General features: G+C 47.0%; 1 long non-coding RNA gene across 1 annotated transcript in view; it reads right to left on the reverse strand.

Annotated features, from left to right (window-relative positions):
* Positions 1-1,678: 1,678 nt before the first annotated feature.
* The window catches only part of LOC147914213 (uncharacterized), a 29,480-nt gene continuing 9,374 nt past the window's right edge, over positions 1,679-21,784 (reverse strand). The window contains exon 3 of the long non-coding RNA XR_015555513.1: positions 1,679-2,465. This is a non-coding gene — a long non-coding RNA (uncharacterized LOC147914213). The remainder of the gene's footprint in view (positions 2,466-21,784) is intronic.

The raw sequence follows: 21,784 nt of genomic DNA on the forward strand, positions 1-21,784 counted from the left end.
AGCAGACGAGTGCTGGGCTTGAGGTCTGAGAACCTGGCTTCAAGCTTCTCCTCTGCCAGTTCTTCTGGGTGGTGGTGAAGGTATTTAATACTTCAGGGACTAAGTTTTCACAGCTGAAGAATTCTAACAACTAACTCAAGTGTGTTGGGATTAAATGAGCTTAAATCCAGTGACCAGAACTTTGGAAACGTGACTTTCCGCGAATGTGAATCATTATTATGGACAAAGTGGCCGTGGGTCCCCGAATCACTAATCACGGACTGGCCATGCGACCCTCGAGTGGCACACAGCTTTGAAGCTGCCCCCCTCGGCTTCTAGGCCGGGTGGGCTTCTGAGCAAGTTCTTTTCCCTGCCTGGAATGACTGCTGAGTGCTCTTGCAAAGGAGGCGAGCGAGTAGCAACACAGCCTGCGCTAGCATGAGCGAGCCGTAGCCGCTCTCTCAAACAGAAGTATTGTGTCCCAAGGTCCTTTTAAAATAATCCTATTTTGAGATGTTTATATACAAACCGGGGAAAGAATGGGGTATTACGCCTGTAATGGAAAGTGCTCATAAATAAAAAGGCGCCGTTTATTGTCCATTTCCAAGGCTGCTCTGCGGGCTGCCGCGGTCTGAGCGAGGCCTGGGCATGATTGGACTCATTGGATGGTTTTTCTTGAGCTTTTGTTGAGCCTTGTCAATTAGGCTTGGGGCAGGGTCGGGGGGGTGGGTGGTGGTGGTGGTAAGGAGTGTGCTTTGTGTTGAAGAGTTTGCAGAGTTCCAGGAGTTTCTCTGCAGTGTGCTTATCTCCCTCGTCCATGGGGCCTGGCTACTTCCAGGAGATGGAAGATCCACTTTAAGAAAATCACTTTTTCTTTGTAATCAAGGCTTATAATATGTTTCAATGAATTCTTCAAAATCCCTTGTAATCATTGTGAGAGCCCACAGGGGCGGGGGCGGGGATGGGTTTGAGAGCAGCATATGACATACACACACATCCCAGGTTACCCTCCATTATTGCCTTGTTGGATCTGCACCACAAACATATCATCTCCAAGCACACCTGTCCAGTTTTTCCCCATTATTGCAGTAAGCGTGTACTAGGGAGGGCAGCTTGAGAGGGGTGAGGGGTGAATATGTTTATAAGTGCTGACTATATGCCAGGCGCAGGGCTGAGAACTCTATCTGCATTATCTCATTTTGTCCCCACAGTGGTCCTGAGAGGCAAGTACCATCAATGTTTCCATTTTACAGATGAGAAAACTGAAACTCAGGGAGATGAAGCTAGTTGACCAAGGTCACAGAGCTGGTAAGTGCTGGAAAAGGGATTCAAACCATTGTTGTTTCAGGCTATACTTTGCCTCTCAAATGATTCAATAGTTATGGCAAATGTTACTGGAGAAACGTATTTATTGCTACTGCTGTTACCCCTCTTTGCTCCTCCCCCAACATACCAATTATGCATGTAAAATATACTCCAGAAGTGTAACCATTGTTCAACAAATGTTCACTTTCTACGTGCCTCCCCCGAGGTGTGCAGTTCCTTCCCCTGGGGATGTTGGGCTTGGTTGTGTAATTTGCTTTGGCCAATGGGATGTTACTGGATGTGATAGAAGCTGAGTCCTGAGATGCACTTTCACAGTTGGCTTGCCCTCTTGTGCTCCTACCTTTTGCTGTGAAAAGAATATGCTTCAGGCAGCTGCTGGCCCAAGCAGGATGGGAGACATATAAAGTGGATCAGGACTCAGCTCAAGCTTGCTGCCAAGCCCGGCTGAATCCAGTCTAAATCAGCTGTCCCCAGCTGGCACTGTGAATGAGTGAACAAAGAAAAATGCTTATTGCAGTTTGCCTGATATTTGCAGTTGTTTGTTATGTGGCAAAAGCTGACTAATACAAGAAGCAAAACACAAAAAACTTAGTTCAGCCTCAAAAGTCTGTATTCCCTTACATTCTTCTGTCCATCTAAACATTTATTGTGCAGCTAGTATGTACCAGGCACTTATAACCATTGTCTGCATTAACTTCTACTGCTGCGTAGCAAATTACCACAAATTAAGAAGCTGAAAACAACACACATATATTATCTCACATTTCTGTAGGTCAGAAGTCCAGGGACAGCATGGCTCAGCTGAGTTTTCTTCTTAGGATTTCACAAGGCTGAGATCAAGGTGTGACAGGTTGTGATTCTTTCTGGAGGTTCTGGGGATGTATCCAAGGCCAAGTTCATTCAGATAGTTGCTGAATTCAGTTCCTTGCAGGTGCAGGACTAAGATCCCTATTTCCTTGCTGGCTGTCGGCTGAGGGTCTATCAGGGCTCTTAGAGGCTGCGTGCACTCCTTCTCATGCTGTCCCTGTGGACTCCTCCAGCAACGGTGGGGCAAGTCCCCTTCATGCTTTGAATCTCCCCAACTTCCCCTTCTGCTGCGTCTCTGCAGTTGTAGGGCTTAACAAGGTTGACATGCACTCTGCCCTCATGGAGCTTATATTCTAGAAGAAGAGACAGACAATTAATAAATATCCCAATTAAGAGGATAAATACAGATTGTGGAGAGTGCTGGGAAGGAAATAAGTAGAGAAATGTGATTGAATTGAGGAGAGAGTTTCTAGAAGTAGGGGCATTAACTCTGCTGTTCATCTCTAAGATTTTATGAAGCATGAAGGATAAGCTTGATTAGTTTATGAGTGCCACTAACAGGTGAAGAAACAGAGGTTCCAGTCTGGTCTTAGGGCTCCTAATGCCATGCTTGGCTGTGTGTAGCTGCCATCGACTGCCAGCCCTAATCTGGGCATGGGCAGTTGGTGCTGTGGAAATGGCACTGGATTGAGAACCAGAAGAAGTATGCTCAAGTCAGTCTCCTTTGTTCCTTGGCTTTGTGATCTTGAGAAAGGCAAGAAACCTAGCTGAGCCTCAGTTTCCTTACCTGAAAAATGGGGATAGGATCCCTCTCCTACCTACCTCCTAAGGCTCCTTGTGATGCTGTAAATATGAGGTAAGAAAAGTGAAGAAAGTGTCTATGTCTTGTGGCTGACACTTCCCAAAGCAAGGTGACATCGGGAGAATGCGTGGTTGAACATGTCCAGGAGATTGCTGGATTTAGAATGACTGTGCTACTCCTAGGGGGGTTGATTTCCCCCACTACTATTGGAGGGAAACTGGGGTAACCCCTCCCTACTGTCTGAAATATGACACACAGGTTATCTTGTGACCTGAAGGAGGCTTTTCCTCCTCTAACAACTTCAGGAGCCCTTCTACAAAGCAAAATGGAGTTGGCATTGATTAAGACAGAGAGGTCACTCCCCAACTCTGCTGTCTTTCCTCTCCAGGGGTACAGAAGGCCAAGCCCCATTCCTCACTCCAAACTGTTGGCTGGTGGGCTGAGTGGTATGTGGAAAATGTGCAAGACTTGGAGCTAACAGAGGCTGGAATGCCGTGGATTCAGAGATGGCTGCTTCCCGGTAGGTCTAGTCAAAAGAGCACTTTCTGTGGAGTCCAAGGCAAGGAGGCAGTGTGGCATCCTGCCCTAGACCATGGACTCTGGAACCGGCTACCTGGATTCAGTCCTGGCTTATCAGCTCTGTGACCTTGAGTAAATTCTTTAGTTTTGCTGAGTCTCAACTATAAAATGGGCACAACAATGGTACCGACCTCCTCGGGCTGGTGAGACAATCCATGGAAGACGCTGTAGCAGATGTGCCGGGGCACTTCTGCTATTCTCTTGGCCCTCTTGTCACCTGCAGGTTTGCTGGGCGGCCCCTGTACATGCTCATGGCCTCCTGTCTCAAGCACCTGCAGTTCTTTCTGCCCGAGGGCTTCACTGGCCACGTGGGGGCGCTCAGCCTCCACACGGGACCTTCAAAAGCACCGGGGAGTTAACGTCTCAGGGGTGACTCTCAACCAGCGAGGGAGGCGGGTTGGTGGATAAGCCTCACATTCAGTGGAATAATTCTCAAGTGTGTAACATAGTTTCCTGAAGTGTTCCCAGTGGGGACTGAGTCTGAGTTGCCTTCAGAGGCGACCTGCTCATTATTGCATGTTTTGTTGGCTTTCCTCCCTTCCCTGTCTCTTTTCCTCACTCTCTCATCATGCTTCCTGGAATCACCTCCAAGTAAACTACCTGTACCCAAATCCTTGACTCAGGCTCTGCTTTGGGGGAACCCAACCAAGACAGGGGCTTAGCTCAAAGCCTGGCATTAGTAAGTACTCAGCCAGCAGTACTTACTATTGGACTATTGTTACTCCTACTACCACCCCGGCTCTGTAGCATCCCTGTGACATCCAGGGGATGTCCTGTCCCCTCTCTTAGTGTGGGCCCAGCTTTGGAGAGCATGAACTCTGGCTGTGAGCTAGAGGGTGGCTGGCCAAGAGCTTCCCGAGTTTGGCTTCAGCACCTGCCCATCAAGTCTTAGGGAGCTTAACCAGCACTGGCAAGAGTGTGTCCTTCCTGCTGGACATGCCTCAGGCCTGGGAGTAAGAGAATCTGCTAGTGGCTTAGGCGGCTAAGCCTCAGTTTCCTCCTCTGTACAATGGGGGTAATTAAGAGCCTAGGGTCTTAGTCCACTTGGGATGCTATAACAAAATATCACAGACTGCGTGGCTCGTAAGCAACAGACACTTATTTCTCACAGTTCTGGAAGCCGGAAGTCCAAGATCGGCATGGCGCCTGCATGGTCAGGTTCTGGTGAGGATCCTCTTCCGGGTTCAGACTGCTGACTTCTCACCACACCCTCACATGGTGGAAGGGGAAAGGGATCTCTGTGGGGTCTCTTTTATAAGAGCACTGGTCCCGTTCATGAAGGCTCCACCGTCATGACCTAAGCACCTCCCGAAGGCCCCACCTCCTAATCCTGTCCCACTGGGGCTTGGGATCTCAACATATGAATTTTGGGGAGACACAAACATTCGGACCATAGCAGCTGCTGAGGTGATTAAAGGAAGAGATGCCCATGAAATGTTTAGCACAGTGCCTGGCACAGAGGGAGGCCCCAAAAATGGTGGCCCGAGATTTTCTCTAGACTCACATCCCACTGCATGCCTGGAAAACAGAGGCTCAGAGAGGGACTCACGGGGCTCGAAAACGCAGTCCCACCTGCCGTGGCCTGTAGGGGTGGGTGGAGTGGAGGGTCTGGGTTGGGCCTGAATGACAGCAAGCCTCCTTGTGAAATTTTGGCAGTGGCAGCATCCACTGATCAAATATTCATCAGACCCATCAATGTGCCCATAGCACTGGGCAAAGATGAAAACGACACTCATCTGGCCCCCAGGAAGCTCATGGCCAAGCATCAGGCAGATAACCAAATGATGATGCATGTAGAATATGTGCCCTACGAAGGATGCTTTCAGAACTGAGAGAGGCTGATTTGGAAAGCTTCAGGTCAAAAGTCCCTACCCTCTCTTTTTTGATAGCTAAATAATCCTAGTAATCATTAACATTGATTGATGCTGACTCTGAGGCAGGCACAGTTTTAAGGAGTTTACATGCACTAACTCAGTCGATGCTACACTGTATGCACCCTGTAAGTCTGGGCTATTATTATCACTCACATTTCACAGATAAGAAACTGGGTTCCAGAGAGGTCATGGAGCTTGCCAAGAGTCACACAGTCGGTAAGTGGGGGTATTGGGATTTGAACTCGGACAGTTTGGACCCAGAGTCCTTGCTTTTAACCATCACTATATGCCTCACCCCACACTCATAGAGCACGGGGGACCTGGTTATCTGCACTTCCCTCTGGAAGGACCCCTTTGGTTAATGAAGCTTTGGTTAATTTGGCCCGTGGCCCCTTCCTGCGCTCTGATAAGTTCCAAGTTCTGTGTTTGTGTTGGATTCACTGGGAGATTTGAGTCAGTTGGATGTGTAAGCACAACTGGATGGCGGCTCTGTCTTAGTTTCCTGCAGCCCCCAACCTAGCTTCTGAGTGTGAGGAATTTATCATGGTTTCCCAGGACGTTACTGACCATTCAGCCATTTCCATCCTACAGATGGAGGGTTTGACCTTCTCAGGGTCACAGATTGTGGTAGACACTGTTTTGGTGCCCTGCCAAGATCCCTTTACTCACCCATCTCCCAGCTGCTGTGAGTGTTGGCTGCTAACAGCTCACAGCTGCCTCCTTCTCAGGGTTGCCATATTTAGCAAATAAAAATATTTTATTTTATCTGGCAATTGCACCTCTTCTCCAGAGAACGGTCCTTGAATGATGGGAGCAACCCACAGCCAATGTCTGGCTGATATGGGGGTCCAAAAGGCTTACCCCTTGCCATTGGATGGGGATGACTCTGTGGTATAGTTTATGTTCCAGGGTACCCTCACGGATCAGGCTATGCATGACCTGAGACCACACCTTGCTGGGCTCTTTTCCCTTCCCTCTCCTTACAAGTGTCCCTGAGAGCCCTTGCTCAATAACTCACATGATTCTGAATCTTTGTTTCAGGCTCTTTTCTAGGGAACCCAGACCCCCTTGAGAACATGATAGAAGCTCTAGACTTTCTCTCTGAAAAAGGCACAGATGTATCTACACGCCAACATTGGCACATGGTTTTTGAGATTCACCTTGAACAGAGCCCCTCACTTCATGTGTTTCTCAGACCTTGTCTAGCTCGCCCGCTCAGAGCTGACTGCCAGTGACTGGCAGCCTTTGGGATAGGACAAGGCTTAGTATGAAGTCAGCACTGCAAATCAGGAGCAGGTTGTTTTAGCTCATGTAATTTCCATTATTGGCAGAAAGTCTACGTAGAAATCAAAACGTGCCCAGGGGGAGGAAGTTGTCAGCTAAATGTCATGATAATAAATAATAGTTGAAAGGACATGAAAGAAACACAAGTTTAATCAAGTCGTCTCTCTTTAAAACCATTCAAAGGCTTCCCATTGCTCTCTTGCTAAAGACATAAGTCCTTGACAATATCTCAAGGCTCTCAGCAGATGGGTTCCCCCCACCATGCCAGCTTCACTACAAATCACTCTCCCATTTGATCTCCATGCTGCAGCCACACTGGTCTTTTCAACTTACTATCTTCCTTCCTGCCTCAGGGCCTTTGTACATGTCACTTCCCTTTCCCTGAGTTCCTCTTCCCAGCCTTCTTGCTCCTCTATTACTCAATCTCTTCCTTAGAGAAGCTCTTCTTGACTCCCCAGACTGGATCCATGCACTCTACTTCACATTATATAGTATCTTGTACTTCTCCTTCATGTTAGTTACCTATTGCTATGCAATAAATTACCCCAAATTTAGCACCTTACAGCAACAAACATTTACTATCTCATAGTTTCTATGGGCCAGGCACATGGGAGTGCCTTAGCTGGGTGGTTGGGGCTCAGGGGTCTCTCATGAGGTTATAGGCAGGCTGCTGGCCAGGGGTGCAGTCATCTGGAGGCTCAGTTGGGGATGGAGACTTTGCTTCCAAGGTCACTCTCATGGTTGCTAGAAGGCTTCAGTTTCTCACTAGATAGTCCTCCCTCCATCAGCTACCTGAGCATCCTACAGCATGGCAATTGGCGTCCCCCAGAGCACGTGATTCAGGAGAGAGAAACAGGGAGACCGAGGGAGAGAGAGAGACAGAGAAACAGAGAGAGAGAGAGAAGAGAGAGGAGGGGAGTGGAGGGGAGGAGAGAAGAGAATGCACCTAAGATGGGGGCCTAGTCTTCTTATAACCCAATCTTGGAAATGACATCCCATCACTTCCATTCCCTAGAAGTGAGTCGCTAAGTCCAGCTTACACTCAAAGGAAGGGGAATTAAGCTCCACCTCTCGTGAGGAGGAGCATCACAGAATTTGTGGACATATCTTTAAAACCACCCCGGTCACTTATCCCAGTTGCACTATTACCTTTAATTTATGTGACTAGTTGATTACTATCTGTCTGGGCTGCACTATTCAAAAAGACAGAGTCTCTCTTTAATTTTTTCCCTTTTTCTCACCACTGTATCCCAGTAATCAACACATAGTTAGGACTGAATAAATATTGATTTAATAAATGAATGACCTTGTTTATTACTTTTTTTTGGTCAGCATAGTTCAAAAAAAAATCTTAGGCAAAGAAGTCACGATCAATGTTTAGTAGAGTGTTACTGAAACTCAGTGCACACACGAAAATCCTCACCGTTTGCCTCTCAATTTCAGTTTGAGGGTGAGACAGGCACGGGGTACGGAGCCCATGATCTTTCTTCTCTATTCATTGCACAAACATTTATTGAGCACTTACTATGTGCTAGAAAGAGTTCCAGGTACTAAGCATGCAGAGATTAATAGGATGCATAATGGTTTTATGAATTAAGACATCCACATGTTAATGTATAAAGCCGCCCAAAGGCTTTTTTTTTTTGATGAGGAAGCTTAGCCCTGAGCTAACATCTGTTGCCACTCCTCCTCTTTTTGCTAAGGAAGATTGGCCCTGGGCTAACATCCGTGCTCATCTTCCTCTACATTTTAGGGGATGCCGCCACAGCATGGCTTGATAAGTGGTGCATAGGTCTGCACCAGGATCCGAACCTGTGGACCCCGGTCCGCCGAAGCGGAGCGCACGAACATAACTACTATGGCACCGGGCGGGCCCCTCGCCCAAAGGCTTTTGAACAATCTTCAAACATGAAAGACAATAGGCACCTGTATTAGAAACAGACCCCTTGATACTGTTTGCAGAAGCTGTTTTATCAGCCCAGCATGTCACCCAAGTGAAGTGGAGTATTTACATTTAATTCCAAAGTGGTTGTGCCAACATCAGTCCTCTGGTTTTCCTATTTTCGGTCACTGTTTGCAAATGTATGAAAGGTTTTGTCAAAGGAGCTGGATAAAGATAGAAAGAGAATGGCATTATATACGACTCGTGGAGATCTCGGAGTGGTTGATGCTGAGAAACAGTCAGCTCAGGTCACAGGGGGCATATGGGGAGAGCGAGGATAATGTGAAGAAATGGAATTGGAAAAAATGAAATAGCAGCAAAATTGGGCTTTGGCTGAAAGAGTGCAGTGTGGCAAGAGGCCTGGTCTGCAGCCCAGGAGACCTCAGTTCTGGTCCCTGCTCTGCTACAGAGAATTGCACGCTCCCTTTCCCGGGCCTCTGTGTCCTGCTTGTAAAATATGTGCATTGGATCAGAACAGAGGTTTTAGAACTTTTTTTTTGGTTAGCATATCTCTATTATAGCACTTTAACTCAACACTCAGACATGTAGAGCAGGTAAGATGTAAACCTCTCTTCTTAGAGGGGTAACAGGAGGGGGCTGTATCCCACGCTATTGGGGCCTCCTCCACGTTCCTTTGCTCTTAAAATTTCACTTCATTCCACTGAATTCCAATTGTCAGCACACCCTTTTCTTTTTTTTTTTTTTTTTTTGCCCAAGGGCTTTCTCTGGCTGCCAGAGTCCATTTTGCCACCTATGTGGCAGGCTGGAAGTTCTGGGGAATTAACCCGCCCCACAAGCAGCCCTCAACCAATGACTGATGGGAGCTGGGGTATTTGTACCCCAGGTCCTTTGTGTTTCCACTGGGCTTTTCCCAGGGTGTGCTCTGACTGACTCTGAGTTCCCCAGGAGGCACAAGACCCTGGTGCCCACAGTGGTAGCTGCACTGCTGACACACCCATCACTGGCTGCCTTTCCTCCCCTTTCTCCCTTCCTCACTCCCCTACGGGGATCATCTCCTAAGTATATGACTTACACTTAAATCCTTGTCTCAGGGTCAGCTCCCGGGTGGGACTCAAACTAAGACTGGGGCTCAGAGCAGAAAAAACTCTCCCTCTCCCCTTCCCTACCACCCGAGACAGCCCTGCAGAGCTCCCAGGCCCCAGAGTAGTTTGCAAACCACTGGACTTAAAAAAAAAAAAACCTGTTTCCTTAGGCTGTGGCATTCGAGAATGTGCACACGGCTCTGTTTTAGTGGAATGTGGTGTATGACAAGTAACTTCCCACTAGCGTTTTCAGGTGAAAAGAACCAGGAAATTCTTTATAAACCCAAAGTCAAATTATCCTTCGACTTCATAGAACGGTTTTTATGAGCCATCTTTCTCTTTTGCTCACTTGCTTTATGGAGTGAGGAAATGCATCTGTGCCAATTGGCAGATACGCTGGTCCCAAATAGGTTGGGGACAATGAAGCTTGAGTGGCTTCTGGATGGATATAGGCCCCCCTCCTGTTGCTTGCTGATTCCCTTTCTGACTCTTCTTCCAACATTCACGTGGAGGAGAAGGGAAGAAAATCAGAGTCTTAGAGGTGCTCCTCCTCCACAGCTGGGGAGGGAGAAGAAGCACTGAGTGCAGTGCTCACTTTGGGTGCCCTGCTCAGATTCCCTGGTCCCTACCGCTTCAGGGCACAGCCGCCTGACTTCCAACTGTCTGCACCTGCGTTTCATGGCCTGCTGCCACTTTGCTGCCTTCCAGGGAATTCACACTCCCGGGAGCATCCTTCAACAAGTGACTGATGGGAGTAGGGGTACAAATACCCCAGCTACAGGTAGGAAAACTCAGGGGCATGTGGAACCCCATTTCCAAGAGCTTCCCCAGATCAGGCTCCACTCGCCCCCAGCAGTAATGTGCTTGATAACACGCCCTGCATTGGCTGTCTTCCCTTCCTGCCTCACTTCCTCACCCCGACTGGCATTTTCTTGCACCTCCCAAATAAATTCCAGCTGCTCAAATCCTTGCCTCAGAGTTGGCTTCTGGGAGAACCTAAACTAAAAGAAAAGTTTCCCAGACAACTGTGGAGTAATTTCTGCTTATCATCTGTCCCTGGGAGCCTGTGTTGTTGGTCACAGCATCAGTTGAGGAGAGGAAGTTCATGGGTGCTGTTGAGGGCCTCTGAGATGGGCACCCGGGCTTGGTGAGAGCTGCCCACGTAGGCTGGGAGTACAGCTTAAAGGCCGTGTGTCCTTCCTCCTGACCACTTCCTCATGGGCCAGGCCTGCTCCTGCTGCTGAAATCCTACCCCTTAGGGGGCTCCCATGGCCCGCAGCTCATCTGCGGTCTCTGCCCACCACTGTCTCTTCTGCCCTTTACGCTCCAGCAGTAGGAGACCACTTGGGGCTTCCTCGCACCCCATTTCCCCACCCTTTCAAGCCTGCTGACTTTGTTTTATGTTTCCTCTGCCTCTATCGCCCTTCCACACCTTTCCCTTAGCAAAATCCTATTCATCCTTTAAGACCCAGTCCAAGAGTCACCTCCTCTCTGAAGCCTTCCCTGCCTCCCTCAGACGGAGGACGAGCCCTTGACCTTATTTCCATGCCTCCTCCAACCCCCGGGTATCTCTCTCTTATCACACCTTCACACGCTGTGCTGAAATCTTCAATGCAGGCATCTGTCTCCCCACAAGACAGTGAGCTCCTTGAAAACCCAGGCTGTGTCCTATTCAGAGGGCCTGGCACACTGCAGGTGTGGGACATAGGCTGGGTTCCCTGGAAGCAGACCCTGAGCCAGGGATTTGTTTGCAAGTGATTTATGAAGGAAATGCTCCCAGGAGAAACCACTGAGGGGCCAAGGGAAGAGGGCCAGGGACGGGGAGGGAAGGGCCAAGCAAAGACGTGATTTCAGGCAAAAGTCCATGGACGGGAAATTTCTGCCTGATCCCGTAGGGAACACTGGAGCAGAAGTCACGCCTCAGCAGCTATCCTGAAAACTGAGATGCTCTCCTCCTGTACCAGGCAGGCACTGAGGGCTGCTCCAGGGAGACATCGACACCTGGGTATGTCTGTGTGTGTGTGTGTGTGTGTGTGTATGTTTGTGTGTGGGGGCAAAGTGGCTCCAGGATCCCAAAGCCAGTCTTCTGGAGAGTCACAGATATGGGCTGTCAGAGGCAATGGCCAGGGGATGATCCCCGGCAGACCCCAGGGCAAAGTGCCACATTTGTGGTAACAGGGCTCTGCGAGGATCAGGCTGAACACCAAGAGTGTCCACTAGAGGGCTCCCCACATGCTTGATGTCTGAACTGAAAGGCTGCTAGGTGGGCATATATGCCCCCTGGCTCCTTGGCACCTCAAACCCAGCTCATTCTGTGGCCCATAAGCCACCCCCTCCTCACTCCCATTCTCCCTGTGCTCTCGGGGTGCTTGGCTCCATGTTCTCTACCTGCAGGGTCACCTTTGCCCTCAGCTCCCTCCCTTATAAGTTCACCCAATTCTTTCAATTCTCCTTTCAAAATCTTTTTCAAAGTCATTTCCTTTCTTCCACTCTCATTACCTTGCTACATTTTGAGAGCCTAGTACGGGTACTTGCGCATATTTATTGAATGAATGAATGAGTGAGTGAGTGACGGCCCAATCTGCTGAAAGAAGTCCAACCTCCCTAGCCTGGCATGCAATTTTTCCAGGAGCTGATCCTATCCCCTTTCTTAGATCTTGCAAATTCCTAAATACACATTCTACCTATGGCAAAACAAACCACTCATTCTTCCGCAACATAACTCCACGTTCTGGCCCTCTCACCTGTGCTCTGTTCTTTTTCACACCTGGAAAGCCCAATTTCCCACCTCAATCTGTAAACATCCTGCCTATTTTCTAAGGCCCCGTTCCCCAGCCTTCTTGAACTTGTGACATTTAGTTTGTTCCTCTCCTAGGGAACCGCTAAAAATTTCTTTGGCATCACCATCTTTAAAAGAAAACAAGCTCCTCCGTGTCAAGAGTTATAGGTGTGGTTGGCATGAGCTGTTCACCAAATATTTGGGTCGCCTCTTCTTGTGGGCATGTAGTAGGACTGAGTTTTCCTACCCCCTTGAATTAAGTCATGACCATCTGACTTGCTTTGGCCAATGAAATATGAGCAGAGTGATGTGTGTCACTTCCAGGTGGGATCTTTAAGAGCCAGTGGGGGATTTTCCACATTGCTGTTTCCTGCTGTAGCAATCACTGAAGGACAGAGATGGAGCCTCCTCAGCCTGGGTCCCTGAGTGAAGACAATGTTGTGGTACTTCCACAACAGAAAGGGAACATAAGCAAGAAATAAACTTTTGTTGTTTCAAGTCTCTGAGATTTGGGAGTTGTTGTTACACAGCATAAACTAGCTCCTCAGAATCTAGCAGGTGTCTTCATGTCAAAGAGCCTCAGGTATATGTTGAATGAAGTGCATGAAGAAACTCTGTCTTGACTGAAGTCACCACCATTCTGTGGCTGGGATGATGGAAAGGATAACATGGGCACGCTCTGGAACTAAGGCCTTAAAATATTGCACTTACTACATTAAGTGAGGCATTGAATAACTGTCCATTGCATTTTCATTGTAGATGGCCAACAAGGTAGTTGCAGCTGGGAATCAAAATAATGTCCTCCACATAGTGTCTATCTTTTTTCTCTCCCTCCCTCCCTTCTTTCCATCTCTCCCATTTCACTCCCTTCCTCCTTCCCTCCTCCCTTTCTTTCTTTTGAATTTACTTCTATCTGTTGGTTGAGCAAGAAAAGCTTGTATGAGAAGCAGGAAGAAACTAACCACATGATTTTTAATTTCTTTAGAGTATGAATAAAGAACAGAAAACCTTGCATAAGAAAAATAAATTTGTGTTTTGAAAACATTAATCTTTAGGTCAGCAGAGGCAGTTTTGATCAGATCTTCCATTCCTCAACTTCTCATCCTCCACAGTTCAAATTTCAGCCCCAAAGCAAAAGGAATGAGCTTTTCTAATGACGAAATAAATCTAATATTAAATTTTTTGCATCTTGCTTGTCTCACTTTCTGGGGTTATTTCCTACCATAACGGTCCAGGATCTTTGAAACATCTTTAAGAAAAAAAATGTTTTCATCAGTGCCTGCAACAAATGAATCCCAGAGACAATTTGTTACAATGGGCTTTTCTTTTTGGGTGAAGGCAAGAAATCCTGAGTGAGGAAGCTCAGACCTCACCAACCTCCTGGTTCTGAAATTACTCATCCAGACACGAAACAAAATTGAAAAATCAGAGAGATCTAGTTTGAAAGAAAAAGAATGGTTGTGGCCTGGGAAGGAGGTAAGTACACTTTTTGCTTTTGTGCTATTGGATGAAGATGCCTGGATCAAAAGAGGACTTGGAAACGTCAAGGAATAGACAGGCAGGGCTAAAAGATGCAGACAAACTGTTTATCATATGAAAAAAAAAAAGCATACATTTGGAGTGTCAGCAGCGACACTCAGCCCAGAAGCCGCGCATCTCCCCTCTTGCCATAACAAACTCGTTGACAAGAACCGTCATTGACTCTGCCTTATCCTCCGTGTGCTACTAAGAGGGCGCATTCCGAGTGCATCCTACGTAAATGGAGGTTTGCTTCCTGACCCGGGAGATCAATTCTCTGTCAAAGAGAGCTGGCTGATGGATCACCATGTGGCTGCCACTGCATTGAAAATCACATCAAATACCTTCTCAAACACACTTCTGAATCATACACGGGATCTCCAAACAGGAGGTGATAGATGAATCCGTGTAGCTCACCAACCTGCATGTCTGATTAAATGAGGCTGGTGCTTAGCAGTTTGGGTTGTGCTCCCAGCCAGAGGCAGCAGAGTGTCAGGGTTAATAGCTCAGATTTTAGAGCTCTGTGGCTGAGTTTGAGCCACTGCTTACCAGCTCTGTGACCTTGGCCAAGTTACTCAACCTCTCTGTTTTCAGTTTTCTCAGCTGCAAAATAAAGATGATAACATGGCACCTCCTTCCTTCCCAGGGCTGGATCTTAATCTGGATCCTTCAGGAGAAGACCCTGAGACATGGATTTAAGAGCAAGCAGTTAATTGGGGGGTGAAGACAGATGAAGGGTAAAGGGAGACAGGAAAGAGAACGGCCAAGAAACAGTGAGTTCCCGAACAAGCCACCACTGGAGGTGACTGGGACTTAATCCTGTTGGGGAGCTCTAGAGACTGAAACACACCCTTGAGGGGCGAAGGAACTGGGGTATTCATCCACCAGCTCCCATCCGTCCTTCACTGAGGGCTGTTCTTGCATGTCAGCACACACGTGTGTGTGCACGTGTGTGAGTGCACGTGCAGGGAGGAGGTATTAGTTCCCTGACACTTCTGGCTTGCCGTGCTGGCTGCAAAGTGGGCTCCGTCAGGCAGAGAAAGCCCCCAGGCAAAGCTGCACACGCTGGCAGTTGGGAGACAGCGTGCGCTGAAGTAGTAAGGGTGAAGGGGTCCGGCTGGGTGACAACAGATTCTTTTGAAGATTAAATGAGTTTATTGTGGAACACTTAGCTAAGACCCTGGCACAAAGTAAGCACTCCTCAAAGAGTCTGATTAATACTGAGGCTAAATCGCTGTTCTTCGGGATGACTTATTATCTTAGGATGGAGTTTATTTTTGTTTTTCATTTTTTTCTTTGGGACAATGAACTATCATTAGGAGCTTGGTACTCTAACAGCGGCCAAATGCATTACAGGTTTTCTTGAAGATGATTGTGTGACTGTGAGTGGGATTGCTGATGGAGCTGCCTCAATCAGAGGGAATATCATCATGTCGTGGCTTGTGTGATGAATCCCTGCCTGTCTGTTAGAGGAACCCCACATGATCAGCACCTCATTCAATGCTGGCGGTCACGACCCAGCTGTGCTTATGCTGCAGTAACAAATAAGCCTGGAATCTTAGTGGCTTAATAAAAATTAACATCAGTTTCATCTCTTCCCTCCATCCAGCCTGCACTGTGAACTCACTGAAGACAGGCACTGGGCTGGATTTTCGTCACCACTGCATCCTTAGCACCCAGAACAGGACGCAGCACAAACAGGGGTAATGACAAGTGAATGAATGAACAAATCAACAAATGGATCCCCTAAGCATCATGTTTGTAGATTTCCCGCATTTGAGATATTGGCTTCCTCCCATTTAACATCTACGCAGCAACTTGAAGCTTTTCTTCACTCTCCCAAGCTTCAGACTCTCCCAAGTCTGAAATAGACTTGCTTGCTCCCTTCTCTTCTAACTTCTTGAACACTTTGTGTCTCTCCACCGTGCATCACATTCTGCATTGCATTATGGTAATTTGTGTACATGTCAGAGCTTGTCACCCTTCCTTCAAATCCCTCTGATGGCTTCTGAGCACATTTAGTACACTCTCCATGTCCTGATCTGGCCTGTGAGACTGTGTGTGCTCCAGCCACCAATCTCCCCCTGGGGATCTCACCTACTACTTTCTCTTCTGTTCCTCTCCAGCCACAGGGACCTTAGCTGTTCCCCACATGTATTGTGCATGGTCCTGCCTCCAACCCTTTGCACCTGCTGTTTCCTATGACTTCAATCCACTTTCTGCCTTCAGATCACTTGTTCCATTGACTCAGATCACTGTTCAAATGTCATCACCTCAGAAAGGCCCTCCCTGACCACTGTATCTTAAAAAGCATACACACCAGCACACTAATCTGCTTTATATTTTTTCCACATCACACATTTATTTGGTTGTCCTGCCTGCCCCCTCCACCCACAAGAATGCAAACTCCATGAGGACAGGGACCTTGTTTTACTTAGTGTGGCATCTTCAGCTCCCACAACAGTGACTGGCACTTAATAGGACCTCAGTAAATATTTGTTGCATAAAGGCGTAAGGATTACTGTCCCATTTTAGACATGGGATAGCTGAATCCTATAGAATTGCAGAAAACTGTGTAAAGTAATATAGCTATTTATTTATCTACCATTATATCATATCTACTATGTGCAGGCACTTCACTTTAATCTTTGTAACGATAATTTTTTTTTACATCTAGGGAAACTGAGGCACAGAGAGGTTATATGACTTGTCCAAGGTCACAGAGCCAGGGGTCAGCAGAGCAAGGATTCCAGATAATCTAGCTCCAGGGTTCATGCTGTTAGCCACTGTGCTATGCTCTAGGAGGCAGTCAAGAAGGCATGCACTGTGGGTCACTGGAGGGACCCCCAAGAGAACAAATTGAAAGCTCGTTGTCAACTGTCCCAACGCTGACTGAAAATTTCTCATGTGGGAAATATTATGGGATCTCCAACACTTAACCCTGGACAAAAGCTAGGGGTGAGTGTTGGGAGCTATGTTGGAGGTGAGGCAGTTACCCCATGAGGAAAGCCATCAAGCCCACACAAGGCACACACTTGAGATGGTCTCATCACTGAGTCTGCAGATAGGGCTTATACAGAGGCTCGGGGCATGACTGCTATATCAATAAAAGTGGACCATTCTGCTTCCAGAATATTCTGACATTGTCATCCAAATAGACCCATCAATGGGCTACCATCTGGGCAAGGCATCCTTGTCCTTGCAAACTCCTTGAAGACACAGCCTGTGTCTCCACAGTACCTCACACGAGGCTACAGGTATATGTGAGGTGCTCAATAAAGCTCAATGAATGGGCAACTTTTTCCATCCACACATTTATTTAAGGACACACCCATCTGCCTGACATGTCTCATGTCGCTCCAGTACTAGTCTCTCCTCATACTAATCTACCCCACACAGGTGTGCGACTGTATTTCCAACCCCAAATCTGATCAAAGCCCTTCCACGCTAATAAACCTTCCTCAGATTTTCATTGTTCCAGAAAAAATTCCAATGGTGTCTATACTTTTAAAAAAGTCCCATATTGCTATAGAGTGTCAGCACTTGACAGAGGCCCAGGGACCACCTATTGTATCCCCTCCATCTTTCTCCCCACTAATAGTACAGAGTCCTGATAACGAAAAGGAATTAGCCAAGGATGCAGCAGCTCAGCGGTGCAGCCAGGCCTGGAACCCAGGTCTCCTAATGCCCAGTCCAGTGATCCATCCTCTGTGAGCACTGCAGGGCACAAAAATGTAACTACAAAGTCACAGAGAGCAGCTTTCTGTTTGAAGGTGGCTGAATTCTCCCCTCACCCTGGCGTGGTAACCATTTCCACACAGTTTTATCCCTCTTTGGCCTCTAATCTGTGGGGTAGATAATTAATCAGGCTTTTGAATAATTAAAATTATTAAAAAATGCCTTTGTATCTGCTAAAATTGCTCCTCTAATTACTGCCTTATCAAGAGAGTTATTCTGCAGACTGGAATACTTTTCCAAGAGATAGGAAATATTTTCACTGAGGCTTTGGGATCCAGCAGTTGAAGGAGGAGTGTTTGTTGTTAGCTAGTCCCTTTGAAGATGAATGGCACCAATTCTTGACTCCAAAACCTCCACAGAACCTCCTCTCACTCTTAGAGTTCGATTTCCTAACAAAATACAGCATATCTGATTCTTTGCTTTCAGAGTCTCCCATAAAATATGACCATTAATTAAAATATTGGATCGACTTATTCAAATCAAATTCTGCACTTGGGCCTCTCTGAGTCTGGCTTCCAAATTCAACATCCATTTTTAAATAAGTAAACTCTTGTGGGAGCAAAGTGAACGGCACTGCTTGCTTTTCTCCAGTTACTGCTTGTCCTTCTTGGCTCAGCCAGCACCTGGTGCTGAGCTCTAGGACATAACATTCTGTTCCTGGACCCCCATAACCTCTTTGTCATACTTCCCAATGCGTTTTTTGGGAAGTTGTCCCAAGGCTGACAACTTCATGCTGGATTCAGGGTGTGTTACGGAAATCTGGTGGACACTTCCAGGAGGTACAATGCAATAGAACGACCAGCATCCCAACCGGGACCCCTTAAATCCCTCATGACCAGGGACGGGGCTGATCACAACATCTGGGGAGGGAATGATAATGCAGATAATCAAGTGGGGGGCAGGTCATTTCAGATGCGGGTGACGTTCACGAGTTTGCATAAGGGAGACGCTATCTTTCTTTTTTTTGGGTGAGGAAGATCAGCTCTGAGCTAACATCTGTTGCCAACCCTCCTCTCTTTGCTGAGGAAGACTGGCCCTGAGCTAACATCTGTGCCCATCTTCCTCTGTTTTATATGTGGCATGCCTGCCACAGCATGGCTTGACGAGCAGTGCGTACGTCCGTGCCTGGGATCCGAACCCATGAACCCCAGGCTGCCGAAGCAGAGCGCGCGAACTTAACCACTACGCCACCAGGCTGGCCCTGGGAGACACTATTTTATAGTGGTTAAGAACACATGCTCTGGACTCAGACAACCTGGAGGTGGTGTTTTCCCAGACTCCTGTTTCTGCTGGTTTCCAGTTGGGTTTGGCCAATGGGAGGCACTGACGAGATGCTGAAGGGCAGGGGAAAGGGAGACACAAGGGAATTTCTTCTCCTCTCTCTTTGCTTTTCGTGATTTCTCCAGCAGCAAAGAGGTACCCTCTTTGGATAGATGCTTTGGATAGACGGATTCAGCGTCCCCTGGATGCATCTGTCATGCTTCCACCTTCCGTGCATTACCGCACCCGGGGGCTTCCAGTACCTTTGTCCGTCCATCTTAGGACTGGGAGTCGCTTCTTGCTTTCGTGTATTTCTGAGTTACCTTCCTATCTCTTTTTGGGCTCTCAGCAACCTCATCACTTGTATAGCTGATTTCCTGAATTAAATTCCCTCTGTTGTAAATACTTGAAGCAGTTTCTGTTTTCCTGGTTAGATCTTGACTGATCGATCACTGTTTGATTAGGTAAGCCAATATGAGCCCTCTTTGGCTTAAGTGAATTTGAGATGGGTCTCTGTCACTTAGGACCTAGAGAGTCTGGACTCATGCAGGAGTCAATAGGAAAAAAAGTAGCTACTGGCTCCTAAGCACTTACTATATATATGCCAGGCACTGTGTTCAGCACTTTATTTTCATTAAAAAATCCATGAGGTAGAATTATGATCTCCATTTATAGATGAGGAAGTAGAGACACAAACAAGTTAAAGAATTTTATTCCCATCCGGTTTATTCTCTTTAAATGGAAATGCACTCAAAACAGCTGTTCCTTTAAATAAGGAAGGGATCCTTATAGGTAAGGCAAGGCTCAGGGGTGGCAGGACAAGAAAGGAGGCGAGGAATGACAAAAGGCAGGTCTTGATGCTATTTCGTGACATGGCCTAGAAGTGTAACATGCTTCTTCTCCCAGTGCGGAGTGTAATGAGCAAAGAGAGCGCCACGTAAATGAGCCACAGGCATCTCGAGTAACCGCCATTCAAGTCAAGTTGCGGCTGCTAATTGCACACCCGTTTTGCTAAAGGTAGTAAGTAGGAATCATTCACGTGTCCTGGGAGACCAGGGCGCCATTCAGTATTCACGGCAAATATATCACTGAGCGTCATAAGAGAATCATTTTAAAACAAGGCTTGGTCAGCTGTTTAATAATTTACTGATAGTGACAGCAGGGAGAATATCTAATAACCAGTGAGATTGGCTTTCAAATAGAAAATAAATTCATGTCAGAAGAGTCACAGGAGGAGAAAAAGGGGAAGGAGGGGAAGCACTATTAACAGGAAGGAAATATTCAACATTTGTCAATTCCTGACTTTTTTTTTTGAATCCTATCAGAGTGGAGAAACCTGGTTATCGAGAGGTTGCAAAATTCCATGCGTTTACATTTTAAAGCATTCATTGGCCCTTAACGTTCTTCTCCCAGGAAGCAAGAATTATACAAAGGTCCAGTCTCTCAAAGCAGAGGCTCTGACCCCAACCGAACACTGGGGAGCATCCATCTGCCTTTGTTAACCTGGGGACTTTTGTGGGCTTTATGGTCTCGGTTATTATATCTCAGTTCTTCCCGGAGTATAGGTGAGGCCTGAGAAATTCAGAAAGCAAAGCCTCAAAGAAACAAAATCGACCCAATCTATGTGGCACATTCTCCTGTTCTGGGAAGAACCTAGCCAAGAACTTATTACAGGAGATCTGGCTTCTGGGTAAAGTGAACTTATTTATTTTTGTTTACTTTTGTTTACTAGCAAAACTGTATGGAAACGTCTGTAAAATGAAAAAAGGATTTGAGATGGTCAAGCTTGGAGTCCCCTGCTAATTCCAACACTCTTGGTCCACTGTTGGGAGAAACGGTTAGAGCCATCTTAAAAGGTCCAGGAGATCTTGAGAGGAAACAAAACCTAAAACCAGCATCTATCCAGAATCACCAAACCTCCTTGTGCCTCGGTTTCCTCACCTATAAATGGGGAATAATAAGAGAATTGTAGGGTGGATCATGCACATAAGGCTTTTAGCTGCAGGCCTGGCTCACAGTAAATGCAAGTTCAAACATTTCAGAAAGGCAGAAGCAAAACCAAAGTGAAAAATCCCCAAGATTATCAATCTTTAAGCTTCAGTGGCAGACAGCGATGAATGGTGTTTTTGGGTAAAGGAACACCTCGCTCCCCCTGCCTTCAGCCCCCGCCCCAGAGCACAGGGCACACTCTGTCCTCAAACCCATCCCTAAATTTGCCACTTTGGAAATAGGCTTCCAGGTAAGACAGATGATTTCTGTGTTCCCAGATGGTATTTTCTATGATTTTACATTCCAAGAGTGTACCTTCCATTCTCTACGTTCATTTCAACAAACTCACTCTCATTCTGCCTTGAGTTATTAGCAATTTTTTAGCTTGTAAAAATAATGATTTATCAATGTTTTATTTGACGTGAGAATGGCTTGAATAAACGTGCGCCGTCTGGCCTGTCGCGCCAATGAACAATCTCGGTGTGCTCGGGAAGTCTTCCGCCACCATCCCGCTCGGTTCTGGGAGTGGTGAGGGAGATTCTGGGGGCTGAAGCTTGCTCCTATCATTATGGGTGAGACGTCTTTCTGGGTAGAAGAGTAAAATATTTCTTAAACGGACGCAGTTTTCTGAAAATGAAGGAACTAGTATTTATTCCACTGGATTGGCTATGGAGTAGCTAGCTGGTTGAAAATATTTTGAGGATAACACTTATGCTTTGGTACAGAAGAAGGGGAGGTTGTGTAAAAATCACAGGGTCTGTGTGGGGATGGGGGGTTGAATAGGGTGTCAGATGGAGAGGCGAAGTAGGTAAGTAGAGGGCTGACCCTGGGTGAGTGGTTAGGTCTGCAGACGATTTATTAAAG

This window comes from Ceratotherium simum, chromosome 21 (genome assembly GCF_057802395.1).
Source record: "Ceratotherium simum simum isolate JZ-2026a chromosome 21, ASM5780239v1, whole genome shotgun sequence".
NCBI lineage: Eukaryota > Metazoa > Chordata > Mammalia > Perissodactyla > Rhinocerotidae > Ceratotherium > Ceratotherium simum.